An 18,966-nucleotide genomic window follows, 5' to 3' on the forward strand; every position below is an offset into this window, starting at 1 on the left:
AAAGGAGGCCAGTAGGTTAGATCTCATAGGGTAGAGTGTCAGAGAAGAGAATGTAACATAAAGAGAACTCTAGATATCTGCAAAGGGTTCTCCTAGAGGAGTCAGCCAAGTACTAAGCACAAGCATATGCATCTGAAGCAAATTGGGGTTGATGAAAGGGCCATACAAAAGGATCAGAGAGAAGAGTTCCGATATTCACACAGGTCCATGAATCGTGCCTGTTAATACCAACCAGACTTGAAAACTTTCCAATTAATAGGGAGTCTGAATAGAGTACCTAGAAGAGTCTTGCCTCAGCAATGAGAAATATAAATTAACCCCAGACTAACTCTGCTTTACTCCTGTCTAACAAAACTTAAAGGAAGAACTCAAAGGATCAAATTCTTTCCAAATAGCTTAACCATTTCCTAGAACACAGCTCAGGTATTTTAGTGGAAATATGAAAAATTTGCCACTAGCGACTACAAGACAAGATACAAAAGAAAAAGAAATGTCTCAAATTAATGACCTCAGTGTCCATCCTAAAAAACTAGAAGAAAACAATAAAAAGTTAAACCTAAAGTATAGAAAGGAAAATAAAAGTAGAGAAATCAAAGAAATAGAAAACAGAAAAAAACAATAGAGAAAAATCAATAAAATTTAAAATAAATGGCTATTTGAGAACCATAAAATAGATAATACATAATGATGAAGGGGGGGTTATCCCAGAAATAAAGATTAATTTAACATTAAAAAAACTAACAGTATAATTTACCATATTAACAAAACAAAAGTGACAACACATATGAAGATCTTAATAAATGCAAAGAAATTATTTATAAGATCTAACAGCCATTCCTGATAAAGACTCAGAATAGATATTAAACTAGGAACAAGAGGAATGATCACTCTCCCTTCTACTCAAATTTGTCCTACAGTGTCTAGGCAGAATAATAAGGCAAGAAAACAATTTTATTTTTTTTCCAGATGGGAGAGGAGAAGAGGAAGAAATCAAACTGAATTTATTTTCAGATAACATAATCTAATCCTCTACATAAAAAATTTAATAGAATCTACAAAGCAAAAAAACCTGCTTAGGATAACTAATATATCTAGTAAAACTATAGGACACAAGGTTGCTATAAAAATTTCTGTATATTAACAATAAATAATTGAAAATTAAAATAAGAAAACTTATACAGTAGTATCAACAAATAATAAATACTTAGTAACATATAAAAAATATGTACAATAACCTAAAAACTATAGAATTTGGTTAAGAGAAACTAATAAAAACCTGAATAAATAAAGAGATATACTCTATTTATGGTTTGTAAGATTCAAGCTATTGAGATGTCATCTCTCCTCAAACTGGTGAATTATACCTAATCCCAATAAAAACCCGGCAGACAATTCCTAGAAATTGACAAGCTGATTCTAAATTTCGTATGGAAATGCAAAATATTTTGTATACAAAAAAATGGCAAAAAAATAAGTTGGTTGATTAACATTACCTCATTTCAAGACATAATAAATTGACAGTTACCAAGAGGATATATGTAGTATTAGAAAAAGAGAAATACATCAGTGAAACAGATGAGAGAGTTCACAAACAGACCCATACATGTATAGATAACTAATTTTTGACAATTTTTTAAAAAAGGATAGTTTCTTCAGAACATGATACTTGAATAAATAAATATGCATACACAAAAAATAAACTATCATCCTATTAAGAAATCAACTGGAAATTTATCACAGACCTAAATGAAAAATTTTAAACTTTAAAACTAAAGAAAAATATGGAAGAAAATTTTAATGATCTTGGGGTCAGCAAATATTTCTTAGGTATGACATCAAAACCATGATAGATCAAAAAGATCTATAAAATGAACTAAATCAAATTAGAAAACTACACTTCAGAGGACAATGGTAAGACAATGAAAAGGTAAGTCACAAACTAAAAAAAAATTTCAAAACGTAGGTCTAGCAAAGGATATATATTAAGGAAAAAAACCTACCAAAACTAAAAAAATATAATGAATATATAATCCAATAAAGAATGGGAAGCATTTTTGAAACGACACTTTATTCAAGAAAGAATACACTTTCTTCATGTATATATGTGGCAAATAAGCATATAAAAAAGGTTATTGTCATCATTAGACATTAGGGAAATAAAATTACGGCACCATTCTTAGAATAAAGTTAAAATGGCCAGCAAACCAAGTGTTGGTGAGGTTATGGAAGAATTTGTAGGAATGGAAAATGGTACTACCAATATGGAAAACAATTTGGCATTTTCTTAAAAAGTTAAACATATAACTAGCATACGATCTACCCTTCTATTTCCTAGTGTTTATTTACCCAATAAAATTAAAGCATATATCTAGATAAAGACTTGTACACAAATGTTCATAGCAACTCCACCTACAATAAGCATAAATTGGAAGCCACTCCATGCCCATGTGCAGATATATGCATAAACAAATCGCATATATCCATATTATTTTATGCTTGGGTATGTCCTCAGAAACTCAACATTAGCAAAAATCTTACTAAGTCAGTTTAGCCAGAATCCCCCACTCTTGATATCTGATCACTGTCAATATCTAACTAAATTCCCCATCCCTTGTACTCCCATGGTGAAGTCTGATCACTTTGGCTTGCCATCACCAAGAACCTTGGGACACCTGGGTGGTTCAGCGGTAGGGAGCCTGTCTTCAGCTCAGGGAGGTATCCCAGGATCTGGGATCGAGTCCCACATCCGGCTCCCTACAAGGAGCCTGCTTCTTCCTTTGCCTATGTCTCTACCTCTCTCTCAGTCTGTATCTTTCATGAATAAATAAATAAATCTTAAAAAAAAAAGAATCTTGTTAGGTCAATGTACCCAGAATCTTCCCTTACTTCTGATATTTCCTCAGAGTAGGTGTCCATCCATAAACAACCCACTCTGCTCCTTGACTATAAATTTCTACTTTTCCTTGTGTTTGGAGTTGAGCACATTTCTTTCCTCTACTACAAAATTCCATTGCAATACTCCCTTATATCTCTTGTGTTGGTTCTGAAAATAGCCTGCATTGGTTTTTTAACAAGTGTCATGGATATATTTTTTTCCTTAACACATACAATGTAATACCATTGAGAGAGAGAGAAAAAAAAGATGAACTATTTGGTGCATGTAATGATGTGGATGGATTCCGAATAATTATGCCAAGTGAAAGAAGCCAGACAAAAAAGAAATACATAGTATAAGATACCACTTATATAAACTAAAAAAAAAAAAAAAATGCAAACTAATCTATGGTGACAAAAAACAGTGTTTCCCATGACTGGGGAATGGATGGGGGTGGGATGGAAAGAGAGGGATTAAAAGGGAAATTAGTGGATTTATCATCTAGTCATTTTATTTAGTTTTTGCTTCTAAACCTAAACCATAGGTGGCCTACCCATATAGTTCTCAACTCTTTATGAAATCAGTGGATGAATAAAGCAATAGTTTATTTTTTAAAATATTTTATTTATTTATTCATGAGAGACACAGAGAGAGGGAGGCAGAGACACAGGCAGAGGGAGAAGCAGGCTCCATGCAGGGAGCCCGATGTGGAACTCGATCCCGGGTCCCCAGGATCACACCCTGGGCCGAAGGCAGGCGTTAAACCACTGAGCCACCCAGGCATCCCTAAAGCAATACTTTAAATATGAGTATATGCTTGTTAGTTGAATGAAGAGATCACCAAAAGAGAGAATGTGACATGAAAAATTAAAGAAAATAATCTTACCACAGAAATATAATTATTCATCATTTTTAATTAAGAATATATATTTTTATATCTGTCTCTATTCTCCTTTTTCCCCCCTCCCACAAGAAAGCAAGCACTGCAAGCCAGGAGGAGGGCTGTCACCTGATCCTGACCATGCTGGCACCCTGATCTTGATTTTCAGCCTCTAGGACTGTAAAAAAATAAATGTCTGTTGCTTTAGCCACCCAGTGTATGGCATTTTGTTATAGCAGCCTGAGCTGATTAAGCCAACAGTTTCACTCCTTCCTTTTAGGAGAGCCAACATTTAAGATTTGTATCTACTGTAAATTTCAATGAATATATTTTTTAAATCAAAATGATGAAGGAAAGATTATTTGCGACGAGAGTAAAAATGATAGCTACCTGGGAAGATTTTCCTGAAAAAGAGAATGATAAACAGTCAATAGGAGAGGAAAAGAGAAAGACAGAAGGAAGGGCTTTGGGCAGAGGGAATACACAGTGTGAGAGTCAAGAGTAAGGAGGAACAGAAAATGTGGGGGAAATGAATGAAGGTTAAGGGAGCATGAGGGTCACTCAGACATCTAAAAAGATCCCATGAAGAGCCTGAGGAGAAAGGGCAGAAGGGCAAATGTATAGGGCCTTCCTTCTTATAGACCAAGGCTGTCTGTCAATCTTGTTCCAAAAATTATAGCAATAATTAATAATAATAATAATTTTAAAAACTCATGTTTTATTGGTTTGTAGTTTTAAAGATTATTCTGCTTCTACTGTAGAGAGCAGATTTGATAAAAACAAAAAAGCTGCAGAGAGACCAATTAAGATCAGGTGCATTTGTCCAGAAAAAAGGGTAACACTTGATATTTTAAGAAGGGTGAAGAATACAAATATTAGAGCAGTAATTGCAAAAGAAGCACTTCCTAATTCACTTTTTATCAAAACTCATGAGGCTTTTCATTTCATCTATTCCTTCATTCATTCATTCATTCATTCATCTTTTTACCTTTTTTTTTCCTGGTAAACATTACAAACTAACACTTCACAAATGCTTGCAATTTATGGGGTAGGTACATAATACATGTATCAAACCTAATTTTAATCTTCACATTAACAGAAAGATAGAGATCATTTCATTCCAAATTTCAATGGTAAAGACTGAAGCTTAGGGATCCCTGGGTGGCGCAGTGGTTTGGCGCCTGCCTTTGGCCCAGGGCGCGATCCTGGAGACCCGGGATCGAATCCCACATCAGGCTCCCGGTGCATGGAGCCTGCTTCTCCCTCTGCCTGTGTCTCTGCCTCTCTCTCTCTCTCTCTGTGACTATCATAAAAAAAAAAAAAAAAAAAGACTGAAGCTTAACAATCAATCCACAGTCACAGATTTATTGAGTGATTGGAGCCTATTTCAGACCCAAATCAATTGAGATCTGATTTCAATTCTACATATAAAATTTGCTTTAGTCAAAGAAAGTGGAGAAATTCTTCTTCATATATTGGCATGTATGTATGTACTGTCTTTATTATTTTATCCATGCTCCTTCAAGTTAGAAACTATAGTAACACCTTCGATTCCCTTTTCTATCCAGTATCATATTTTGCATAAACAAAATATACACATTGATGAATCACTAAGAATGAAAGCAAAATTCTAATAATTAGATGTAAATAAAATTAGTTGTCTTTTTAATGAAGGACAAATAGCTAGTCTCATGACAAATTTTTTCTATGGTACCGAAAGTCTATTTAGCATACAGCAATCTTTATGAATTTTAATACTTATTGAGTCTAGTAGTTTACTTCTCTACTTCTGCTGACACAGAGAAAGAGGAAAAAAGTAACATTAAAACCAGTCTATAATTATGCATGTTGCTTTAATAGGGTACAATAGGGTCTACTAAGAATGAGCTGACTCCAGACATCTCATTCCACCAGTTAGAGTTCCATGTCGAACAGAGATGTGAAACCCACTACATTATACTTTCTCATCTCCAAGTTAAAACATTTTTATCATAAGTTCACAAATACTGCACCTTGCAAGCCTAATCAGCATCTTCATTTACAGTGCAAAAGCTCTGTCATCAAAAACTGCACTTTACCATGTTATATGGTAATGTACCATTATGGCATAATTTTGAGGCATTTTCACCTTGAACCTATAAATAGGCTCATGTTTCAACATAAGAATTTATGGTCATTTAGAAAATGCATTTCTTGATACAGTCACTTGATCTCACATGTGTCCTCTAGATAGACAATTAAATTTGTGATACCACATAGACTTGAAATTATGTATCAGAAATTTAATCACTAATCATATGATTTTCCATCTTGAAACTTCCCTGGTGCCTTATTGGTAGCACTAGAACCAATGAGAGAATACAAAAATACAGTTTTATAAACCAGACAACTTATTTCCAGCACCCAGATGCTAAATGTTAAACTAAATGATTTAAAAGCCAAGCAAATAGAAAGCTTCCCAAACACCCCAGTTGACTGCCTCACTGACAAGATGGTAAGCGATCATTAAAAGAAATAACAACTTGGCCCCTGCTATATGGTCAGGCATGACAAAGTGTTATAGGTTGCAAAGAAACATCTGCTGTTGCTTTAGCTTTGGAGAGAATGGTGATGTGGTAAATCAGAAACTCAAAACTGAGAAATATCTAATTTCAGAATAGCTGGCTGCATTTAAGTTGCCTGAGTGTGTGTGACGAATATGAAGTATCAAAACGTCCTCAGTGTCCAACCAAATTTGAAAAGAACAACATTCACAGCAATCCTCTAAAAGACCACCTATTGTGTTACCAGCCTCAGTTAAAGAGGTAAACCCATCCTAGAGAAAGATTAGAGAATGAATTATTTTGATTTTATACTCTCTCTTTCTGATCTCTCTGTTGACTATACTCAACCAGATGCCAGAGGACAAGTCAGGTGACTCCAAGAAAGTCTGCTGGGGGCCAAGAACAGGTGGAAGAAAGCAAGGAAAAGATCTCAAGGATACGCCTGAAAGAAGTAGTAGAAGGGAACCCTATTCTGAGGCTCATTATTTCCCCCCAAATAAGCCATTTGGCTTCTTGGAATTCAGTCCTCTAATATATAATAAAAAATAAAAGGCAATGACTCAGTCTTGCTCTTATTTTAAGGAAAAGAGAAAGGATGGGATATTCCTTAAGGTCACTGAGATGACTAAAAAGAAGAATAAACTGTGATATCCCTGAAATGTTATAACCAATCCTAACTGGAATTTGAGCAGGTTTCTAATGTTTTGTGTGCCTTCATATATGATTGCAGTATTAAATTGTCCAAATTCTAAGGTATATATATTAGACAGTTTGAGAATCATAAGATGATTGTATTGATAAAGAGTAAACATAAAAGAAAACCTGAATATATTTTTCCATAAGTTATTTCTGCTCTGAATTCCTCCCAAAAATGTCCACCATGAGACCCATTCAGGAGTGACTTCCTTGAGAACTCTCTCCTTGCTGGCCACAGCCAAATGACTCCTTCCTCTGCATATCCAGACAGTTTCTACACATATTTATTGTAACACTCAACAGAGAATTTCATAAGGACTTATATTTTATCCATATCCCTGGCAAGGGTAAAATATTTGAAAGCAACAATTCTATCTTTTCGTTTTTGTGACTCAAGTGCTTAGAATAGAACATATTTAACATGCGATGATTATCAAATCAGTTCATAAAACAGTGAATAGAAAACCTTGCTTCTTGTGTTTGGGTTTCTTTCTTTCACTTCCTATTTTTTTAAAGGTATATTTTTATGAACTTTGAACTCAGCTTTGTACTTTATTTGGTTGTGTACCCAAAGATATAATCTTTTCTTTGTAAAACAGTATTACTAAATATGTGTTCTACCGAAGAACTGTAGGCATAATCTTCTCAGGATCACATTCATGCCTTTGATAAATATTTCAATGCTGTTACTCTCTAGATCATTGTCTAAATACAACTCTCCTGGCATTTTAATATTTTACTAGAAAAAGTGAAGAGGTAGTCAAAGAAGTATATATTAAATCAAAGCCTCATATGTCAAAGTTATACTAAAATGCCAGTCTTCATTTTTCAAACTGGGATTTACTGAATATCTAACAAAAATCAATTATTATCTTAGATGTTACATTGTAAGAAAAAAAGAAAGATTGTAAAAAAAAAAGAAAGGAAGAAAGAAAGAAAGAAAGAAAGAAAGAAAGAAAGAAAGAAAGAAAGAGGTGTCCTGCACAAAAGGATGCTTATTTGTATTAATGAAGATGTGCTTTCCAGCATATGTCTGAATAAAACTGTACATGGGCAGGGTAGAAACTAATTTAATGCTACATTTGAAAAGAAAGAATAGCCTAAGATTATCACCCTGGTCTCTGAAGTCAGAATATTTGGGTCTGTTTTCGAACCTTTTCTTATCATGCAAACTGAGACTTGTTATTTCACTTCTCCAGGCCTCTTTTTCTTCTTATTAACAAAAGCAGAATATATATAATAAAATTTTAAAACCTGTTAAATAATACAAAACATTTAGCATTGTTACATAGTTAGCTTTTCATAAATGTTTGCTGTAATTATTTTTACATGACATGGTAGCAATGAGATAGGCTTGTAAAATAAGTATTTTTAAATTCTTTGAGTCCCATTCTTATTTTCCAAAGTGTTACAAATGATAAATAATCAACTTAAAAATAAACTTTTACAATAGATTTCCATTTGTAAACAATGCTTTTTCAACTTCTGTGATTATCACATCGTCAAACCTATGCTTAGAGGTAAAATTAATATCTGTTTTGGTAAAATCCTTGAGTTTCACTTCATTTCTTGGTTGGATGTCAACTGGAAATTTCTACCAAGAGCCACAAAGGTTATGCCAATTTATTTATTTTGAGAGAAAATTAAAAAACAGTGATTTTAATTAAGCAGTCATATTACATTGATGCTGGCTTTCCTAAAGTGTTAGAACCACACGGAGGGGCGCCTGGGTGGCCCAGTGGTTGAGTGTCTGCCTTTGGCTCAGGTTGTGATCCCAGGGTCCTGGGATCGAGTTCCACATCAGGCTCCCCATAGGGAGTCTGCTTTTCCTTCTGCCTCTCTCTATGTCTCTCATAAATAAATAAATAAAATCTTAAAAAAAAAAAAACTACAACGGATTTTCAGTTTTGGAAATCAAAACTTTTTGTTGTTTATGTAAGGAGAGATGTTATATCTCTTATATCTCTCTGGATCATATTGCTCTAAACAGTTTCATGATTGCTAATCAAAACAAAACAAAACAACAACAACAAAAAACCTTATTTGATTTGTTAAAAGTCACTTTGAGAAAGTAATGAAATATTTGTGATTGAAATTTATATCCAAAATGTTTACTTAAGCGGTTTTATTTATTAATATTATATTACTATTGATATATAAAATTATAATATATGATATTACTATATTACTGATACATTATATTTGTTAAATTTTATATATATGGCCACTGGCTACTCCAAAGTCACTTTAGTAAATGTGAAAATATTTATAAAATTATATGTTGGTAGCAAGGTGAGTTAATAAAAATCTATTTGAATTTTCATAAATACATACTAACATCATCTTAAAATTCCTCTTTATTAATTAAATTAAAAGACATAAGTGTTGAAAAAATAAAAACTCAATGAAAACTACCATAGGATCTGTATATACTTTCATATCCACATCTTCTTTACATATAGTTTTCTTTTAAACTGACTTTATCAAAGCATAATTTACATACAAAATGAGTTGAACTTATTTTTAACAATTGCAATAATCCTGCACATACTCCTTTCCACCTCCAACTTCCAACCTCACATCCTTTTCCTCGGAAGTAAACACTGTCATCAGTTTCTTGAGTGATAATACATTCTTGTAAAATGCCGCTTAATTTTAGAATTGCAAAAAGTCTTAAACAGTTAAGTGTGATTGCCTATAATCTTTAAAATTAAGAAACATACTGTAGAAATGTGTCTTAATTTAAAATTCATCTTATTGAATAGAAGTCAATTAAATGAAACAAAAACTCAAAACAAAAAAATTAACATGAACACACAAAATGTAGTAACAACATTCTTACAACCAGATGTGAGTGTATCTATACATCTAATCTTTTTCAAGACCCTTCAAAATCCTTGAAATAGTCTATGATGTCTTATATGACCTGATCCCTGTTACCTCTCTGGAATTATCACCTACAATTCTCTATATTCAAGCTCTCTCTATTCTGGTCACAGTGATCTGATTATGTCTCAAATATACAAAGCACATACAAAGTTTCACACAGGCTGCTCCCTTTGTCTGAGAGACTGGTGCCCAAAATAGCTACCTGGCCAACTGGTTCACCCCTTTAGCTCAAAATCATTTTTTTTTCAATTAGGGAGACTTATCTTGATTTCCCTACAACAACCTGACTCCCTCTACTGTCACACTCAATTCCTTTCTCATACTCTATTATATATATATATGTAATAAAATTAATGAACTTCAAAAACATTTGTTACATGGAAAAAGCTAATAGCAAAGGACCATATGTTCTATTTATATGAAATATCCAGGATAGACAAATCTGTAGAGACAGTAGTAGATGGATTCATGGTTGCCAACGGATAGGAGGAGGGAAGCCAAGGATCAATGGCTGAGGATGCAAGGTTTCTCCGTAGTGTGATGAAATGCTCTAAAATTGATTGTGATAATGATTGCACAACTATATGAATATACTAAAAGCATTTTATTGCATGTTCAATTTAAAAGGGTGAATCATATGGTATGAAATGATATTTTAGTCAATCTGTTTAAAAAGAAAAAGAAGGAGGAAGAGAAGGAAGAAGTCATGGAGACATGATTTGATTCTAAGCTCCAGAAACAATGCCCTTAATTATGACAGCATAGAGGTAAGAAAAAGAAAAAAAGAGCAAAATACAATATCTGCTCTTAAAAAATAAATTTAAAGACTATACATCAAAATAATACATTTTGGTTTTTATAAAAATACACAAAAACACATGAAGTAGTCATACATACCTATGTATAACATACCTATATATATATATGTATATATATAATAAGCCTATTATATTAGGCTTATATATAAGCCTATATATATATATATATATATATATATATATATATATATAAAATAAGCCTAACATACCTATGTTAGCATGGTACTACTCATACATATTTCTATATCTATATCTATATCTATATCTATATCTATATCTATATCTATCTATGTAGAATAACCCTAACACCTAAATCTAACAAAGACATTACAAGGAAATAAATTACATATCAATATTTGTTATGACTATCAAGCAAATATTTTAAACAATAAATTAATTATTCAGATCTCATGTACGGAAACAAAAACACATGATGATAAAATATAGTTTATCTCAGGAATTCATGATTATTTTAATAATCAAAAAGCAATTAATTATAATTCAGTATATATATATAACTAAAATAAAGCAGAAAAAAACATATATCATATCATAGATGAAGAAAAAGCATTTGATGAAAATGAAAACCCATTCTTGATAACATCAGCAAATTAGAAATAGAAGGGAATTACATAATATCGCTAAAGGATATCAATAAATACAATAAAGCTAACATATTACTTATTGGTGAAAGCCTGAATTGTTTCCCCCTGGAATTATAAAACTTCTGAAAGAAAATAGAATAATATATTTTTTTATCTTCAGGTAGGCAAAAATTTCCTAGATAAATACAAATAGCATAAGCCATAAAAGAAATAACTGATAAATTCAAATCATCAAAATTAAACTTTTTTCCCCTTCAGATATATTACTGAAACAAAAAAATAAATGAATAAAAGGCAAGCCACAGAGTAGGAGAAAATATGTATATCATATTTTTCAGGCAAAGTACTTAGAATCAAAGTAAATTTAAAAAAACACCTTAGGACTCAGTCATGAAAAGGCAATTAAAAAAAATTAGGTAAATAAAGACCAAAAACAGATGCTAACAGCTATTTCATAAAGAAAATAAACAAGTGGACAGTACCACATGAAAAGATACTCAACATTATTAGCATAAGAAAGTGCAAATTAAAGCCACAATGAGATACTAAGAGTGGGTGAGAATGTGGAGTAACTGAAACTCTCATATACCATTGGTAGGTCAGTTAAATGGTGTAGTCACTTTGGAAAACTTTAACAGGTTTTTTTTCATTACACATGCACCAATCATATGTCCTAGCCAATGAAAGTATATGAGGAAACATTGTGGAGTGATAGAAATGTACTATGATTGTGGTAGTAATTATACGGTCTTACACATTTTTTGAGTCACTAAATTGTATACTTAAATTCAGTGAATTTATTTTATATAAATTATGATTCAGACTCGATTTAAAAAAAACAATTGTAAACATTTTAACTGAATAATATGATGAATTAAGGAAGTTTATTTAAGATACAATATAAGTATTTTGACTATGAAAACTAAATATAGGAAAATAATTCCCTATCATTTACAGTTACAAGCTAAAATTCTTACAGATGCAATGTTTAAATGCCTAAGATATGCTTCAAAATCATCCAAGTGTGAGGAGGTATTTAAGGAGCAAAACTTACTATATATTAACAACTACTGAAGTTAGGTGACTGGTACATGGGATACACTGCACTATTCTGTCTACTTTTGTAGCCTTTTAAGAATTTTTGTTAAAAAAGTAAAATAAATATGTTAAATGTAAGAGAAGAAACTTAAATTAGTTGTCCTTAATTACCCCATGATATAAGATTTTCAATATATTTTTAATATGTTAAAATATATTTAATAATTTTCAAAAAATAATTTTCTTGTATTTTAATACCAGGAAATAGCTTCAAAGTGCACCAAGTAAGTTACTGAACCAAGTTTAGAAAATAAGGTTTCCTGTATCAAGCCATGACTCCCTAAATGTTCTATTCTATCTCTCTCACGCGCGCGTGCGTGCACACACACACACACACACACACACAGACACACACATACAGAGCTAGTGACCTAAAGACAAGAGAGTTAGACTAATAAAGACTTCAGAGATTATTAAAAGAATAGGTGGAGTAATCATAGAGACTGTTAATAGTAAAGGAGTCCATGAAAACAACCTTGGTATTTTTCTATTTTATTCAGCTATTGCTTAAAAAGCTCAAGCTCTATAAACACATTTTCCTTTTATCTGTCATAATCATTTTTAAAAATTGTTCACTGAATATTTCTGAAGGAAAAATGAATCTGGAAAGCAACACTGTTCTGACAGTTCACAATTATAAAGCTCAACCTTGGGAAGTGGGTTAATGTCTTCTTAATGTTCCAGCCACCTTCCTGTCTGCCAGTGTGACTTTACTGATTTAAACCAACAAAACAGGGTGTTACTCAGAAAATGGAATGTTTTAATCAAAAAGATTTCCCGAGAAGATTGATTCATTATGCCGGCATTTTACAGTACTTTCAATCGTGTTTTAATATTAGGAATACTGCTTTCTTTGAATTATGTTCAAAACAAAATATTCAGAAAAGTTTAAAGCTATTGTAACCACCTGCCATAGCTGAATCCAGGGCAATGTCTTCTAAATGATGAAGTATATGCTTCATCCACAATTTATGAAAAGACATAGAGTGAGAAAGATTAATAGATTGACTTGGGCAGCCAAAAGCCTATGGTCTGTTTTCTTCTGATAAAATAATAACACTGATGATTCTTCATTATTTGTAAGAATTTAAACCTTCCGAGGAAAGAGAAGTAGATAGGATAACCAATAGAGAGAAAGCTGCTTTGGATGTTGTATCAATAATTTGCCAGTAATATAGAGTTGACTCATTCTGTATTCACTGAAGGAAATTTTATTTAAAAAAATAAGCAGTTTTATTTTATTTTTGTTTCAATTTTTTACTTAAATTCTAGTAAGTGAACATACAGTGTAATATTGGTTCCAGGAGTAAAATTTAGTGATTCATCACTTATATATAACACCCAGTGTGTATCACAAGTGTCCTTCTCAATACCCATCACCCACTTAGCCCATCCACCATCCACCTTCCTTCCAGAAACCCTCAGCTTTTTCTGTATAGTTAAGAGTTTCTTATGGTTTTCTTCCCTCTCTCTCTCTTTTTTTTCATTCCTCTATGTTCATCTGTTTTGTTTCTTAAATTCCACATATGAGCAAAATCATATGGTATTTATCTTTCCCTGATGGACTCATTTCATTTAGCATTAATACACTCTAGCTTCATCCACATCATTCCAAATAACAAGATTCCATTATTTTAGATGGCTGAGTAATAGTTCATTACACACAACACACACACACACACACACACACACACACACACACACACATATCTTTTTTATCTGTTTATCAGTCGATGGATAATTGGGTTCTTTCCCAAATTTGGCTATTGTTGATAATGCTGATATTATTACCAGCACACTGATAAAAATCAGTATTTTTGTACCTTTTGGGTAAATACCTAATAGTATAATTGCTAGGATGCAGGGTAATTCTCACTTTTTTTTTTTAAGAATTTATGTATGTATGTATGTATGTATGTATGTATGTATTTATGTATGTATTTGACAGAGAGAGAGAGAGGGAGAGAGAGAGAGAGAGAACAGAAGGCAAAGGGAGAGGGAGAAAGCAGGCTCCTAGCTGAGCAAGTTGCCCATTGTGGGTCTTGATCCCAGGACCACGAGATCACAACCTGAGCCGAAGTCAGAGGCTTAACCAACTGAGCCACCCCAGTGACCTACCTCAAAATAAGCAATGTTAAAGCATGACTGCATATGGATAATAGGAGCTTTGAGTAGATGAAGTCAGTATCACGTTACAACATGAACTCTTCTACTCAATGTTCTTATGAATTAAGATTTTCTATTTCATCAATTTTGTAATGAACTCTAGCCATTCAGTTTTCCTCCAAACTTTCTTTGTAATCTAGGAGCGAATTAATAACCCTTTAGGCATTTACTTCAGCGATATATATTGTCTTCCACAGACAATACTCTAGACTAGTAAGAGATGTTTTCTATTAGAATTTCAAACCACTTTAATCAAATAAATCATATGAATGCTATTTCCAAATGGTATAAGAGGAATTTTCAACATACATTTATCAAGATCATTCTCAATACTATTGTGTATAATACTCAAAAAGCAAACACTGAAATATGAATACTCATGTTTTCGGTAAAATTATTTGTATTCCATATTAGGAAGAAAAAAAATCAGTGAAAGCTACTTGATATTCACTACTAAGAGATTTTGCTGACCTCCAAAATACTTAACCTCTACAGCATAAAAATTAAGATCTTTTTGTTCCATTGATCAATGGCTCTTCCTCCTTAAGCATTATAATATTTGAAGATGGAAACATAAATATATGCAGAATATCAAGAATTTCTTGCCATGTATATTCCTTAATTAAAAATAAGAAGAAAGCAAGTCAAATAGACTCTGAGACAGTCTTCCCCTTTTAATTGCTTATGATCAGAAGAAATATTTCAAATAAAAGCTGGGCTGCATTGTAGGAGAGATCAAAATTTGAGCTTTTCAGCCTAACTTAAAACCAGTCATAAGAAATGTTTCGGAAACATTATTATCCTGAAAGACTTTGTCATATATTTTTAAAAGTCTGTCTTTCAAGACACATTAATGTAATTTATCTGCAGTATAAGATAGCATTACTTAGATTTTTTATGTTTCATTTTCCAGAGGAAAAACCAGGGCACCAAGAGGAAGACTTTTTCTCACTCCAGCTTCTGAGATGATAGTATACAGAAAAATATAGTGATTGCATCCCATTTCCTTCCAATTCTTTATTATGTACATGTTACATATATGTATATAAAATATATATTTAATCATGATTTTATATAAAAACTTACAGGTTACTCTTAATATGTCACGTAACAAAGTTGTTTTATATATGACTTTTTTTCTGAATTAAAATTTTAAGGACTATACTATGACCCACAGCATAATTTAAACCATGCAATTATAAAATATTGAAAGTGAAAATTTAAGAATCTTTCATTCTGTATGCTTAAAATGCTAATAACTTCTTTTACCCTTAGACAACATGTATATTTTTAAAACCCCTGTTCACTGTTGGTGGGAATGCAAATTGGTGCAGCCACTGTGGAAAACAGTATGGAAGTTCCTTGAAAACCTTAAAATTGAATTGCCATATTATCCATTAATTCCACTGCTGGGCATTTATCCAAAGAAAGCAAAAGCACTGATTCAAAAAGATATATGCAGCCCTATATTTATTGAAGCATTATTTACAATGGCCAACCTATTGAAGCAAATCAAGTGAAGCGTCCATTAAAAGATGAAGGATAAATATGTAGTATGTATATACAACAGAATATTACTCCACCATAAAGAAAGAATGAAATCTTGCCATTTGCAACAACATGGATGGACCTTAAAGGTGTTATGCTAAGTGAAAAAGGTAAGTCAGGAAGACAAATATGGTATGATTTCACTTATGTGTGGAATTTAAGAAACAAAGCAGATGAATAAAGGAAAAAAAAAAAGAGAGAGAGACAGCCCCAAAATAGTCTTAACTAGGAATAACAAACAAATGATTACCAGAGGAAGGAGACACATGGTAGGGGGGTGGGCGTGGAGAATGGGTGAAATAGGTAAAGGGGATTATAATCATCATCATCATCATCATTATTATTATCTCAAAAAATAAACTCAATTTGTCAGATGCTTAAACATATGGAAAATATTTACTTATTTACATTTTCTTTTTACATTACATTTTCTTTTAATTGTGACTCTGTATATTTATTTTTAAAGGAATTAAATTTGCACATGAAATTCTGTACACTTAAGAAAATAATAAGAAACTTCTAAAAAATCAGTTCTAGTGTCTTCACTAAGGCAATTATTTCTCATTGTTTATGATCCAACAAGTTATACAGTATTTTGCGGGAGATCAGAGAATTTAAAATCTTTCAATCCCTTTAAACACTTGCAAAACAAGAACAACTAGCACTAATCACCCAAAATGTGTAAATTGAAGGAAATTATCCTTGAGTCAGATTTACTTAAATTTCTAAATAAAAATTATAGAATCTCCTGAGTTCTTGTTCCCTTCTAGATTGGATAATTTAGATTTGATGAAGGTCACTCCCTGGAAGAAAGGATAGAAAGTAAGAGGTCAATCTCCCAATCCTGGTAAAGTTGTCTTCAAAAAACAAAGACAACATAAGCTACGCGAAACCACTAAATCAACTACTTCGAAGTCAGTGTCTGGTTGGAAGGCCTTCTTAATGACCAGTTTTGGCAATTAAAATGATTACCCAATTGACTAGTTTTCACTCCTGTGATTTTTCAAGCAGCATTCCAACTCAGAGGCTTTTAGGCTAACAAATTCTTCCATTTGGAAGTATTTTGCCCAAGGACAGATTAGAGTAAAAATAATTAATTAAGCTGCACATTTTAAATAGCTTTACTATTAATTCCTCTTATAGCCTATAAATGGGATCTTTTATAATAGAAAAGAAGAAAAATGTGGGGATAAAGGAAATGATTTCCATTTTTGTAGTTAATTTAAAATTCAATGCTTTACTCTCTCTACATGTTAATATGCATTTATCTACATTTCAAACTCTGACACTTTGCATCTACTTTCTTATAATTGATTTAATTAAGGATTTAAAAAATCTATAACCTTCAAATATTCTATAAAATGCCATGCTCTGCTCTAATTTACCATTGCCACAAATCTTTTTTTCTATATTTTAGTATCATTTTCCATGCATTTTAAGCTATTTAAATAAAATTCATATTAAAGATAAATGTTTGGAGAAACACTGTTAGAAGAAGCTATGCTATTATGTATCCTCAAAGTGCTTTTGCATGTTGGTTAGTTATAAAGTTATTTAGCTATTTCCAGGAGCTAAGAGCAGCTTTTTGACCACTCTATTCAATATGGCATAAAAACTATGAACACCTGCACAAAGTTCTATATTTTCCCATTTGCTCAGAAAAAAAAATATAACTGAGTAATGAGAGGGTGTCAATGAATTATGAATAACTTCTGTGTAAATGAAGGCAATATAATCAGTTCCCTTGTACCAAGCAGGTATTATGTTTTTCCACAAGGATTCATTTTAGTTAATTTAAGTTGTATCATTAAGCATTACAATTTGGCACCTGCCAGAAAGATGACAAAAAATAAGCAGCTACAATTGTTCAAGGACATGTTCTGAACTATTCAGTATATAAATCACCGCCTAGCATTCATATTAGATAATAAAACTTTCTCCTTTTAACTGGGTTTGGATAACTAACTGTTGGCTTTAATATCACCCAAATGTTAATACCGATTGTTAAGTCATTGAAAAAGTCATTAAATAAGCAATATTTCTCAATGAATACATTTTGAGGCACTAAATAGAATATATAATAAAAAAGGAAATATTCAGCATCCATGCAAAATGATTAAGTAGTAGCCTGCATATAAATAAAATTGAACTTTCTCTAAAAACTCTGGCAAATAATAGTATTGTCACACTTTCTATTTTGACCTTCAGCTTTTCACGTTAGCCCTGATGTTAAGCATTATGGATGGCCTTGGGATACTTTTGTAACATAGAACATTAATGAGCCTACGATGAAGGTTAAAAAAAAAAAAAGGTCCTAAACCAAAAATACAATTTCTGGAGAATAGAGGAGGAGCAGAGAACTAGCTCTACAACCATGAGCAAATTAAGAGTCTGGGAAATAAGCAGACTTGTCAGGATTATTCTAAGAATCTTTCTAGTATAACAGTATATTATTCAAACTAAATGCAAATGCCTTATAGGCAGATATAGAGCTTTATGATATCTCCCTAACCCCTCAGATATGAGCAGTTCATATAGATATGATCAATTAAAAAAATTAATGCGTATGTTATGTTGCATTTTCATTCATGTAAGGTATATTTTCCAACGGATTAACTACATTTATGTTAATCTTGCCATAACTTTTCATGTTCAAGTATACCTTACTTTCAGTTTCAAATATTTCATAATTGGTTACTTTCAATATTCTGTATGAATTTCAAAAGGAAAGGAAGAGAAATACTAAAGGAAAAGGATTTTAGCCCAGGGAAAAGACTCGAAAGAATCAAAGAGTGGGTTTGGCATAGCAGGGAGACATTTGGGAAAGCATCACAAGAATGAACAAGGC

At 32.0% G+C, this 18,966-nt stretch overlaps 1 protein-coding gene across 1 annotated transcript in view; it reads right to left on the reverse strand.

The window, feature by feature from the left end:
• The window catches only part of LOC112912724 (low-density lipoprotein receptor-related protein 1B-like), a 1,003,376-nt gene that overhangs the window by 100,298 nt on the left and 884,112 nt on the right, over positions 1 to 18,966 (reverse strand). The window lies entirely within an intron of this gene.

The sequence above is a fragment of the Vulpes vulpes genome, unplaced genomic scaffold, assembly GCF_048418805.1.
Source record: "Vulpes vulpes isolate BD-2025 unplaced genomic scaffold, VulVul3 Bu000000626, whole genome shotgun sequence".
Classification (NCBI taxonomy): domain Eukaryota; kingdom Metazoa; phylum Chordata; class Mammalia; order Carnivora; family Canidae; genus Vulpes; species Vulpes vulpes.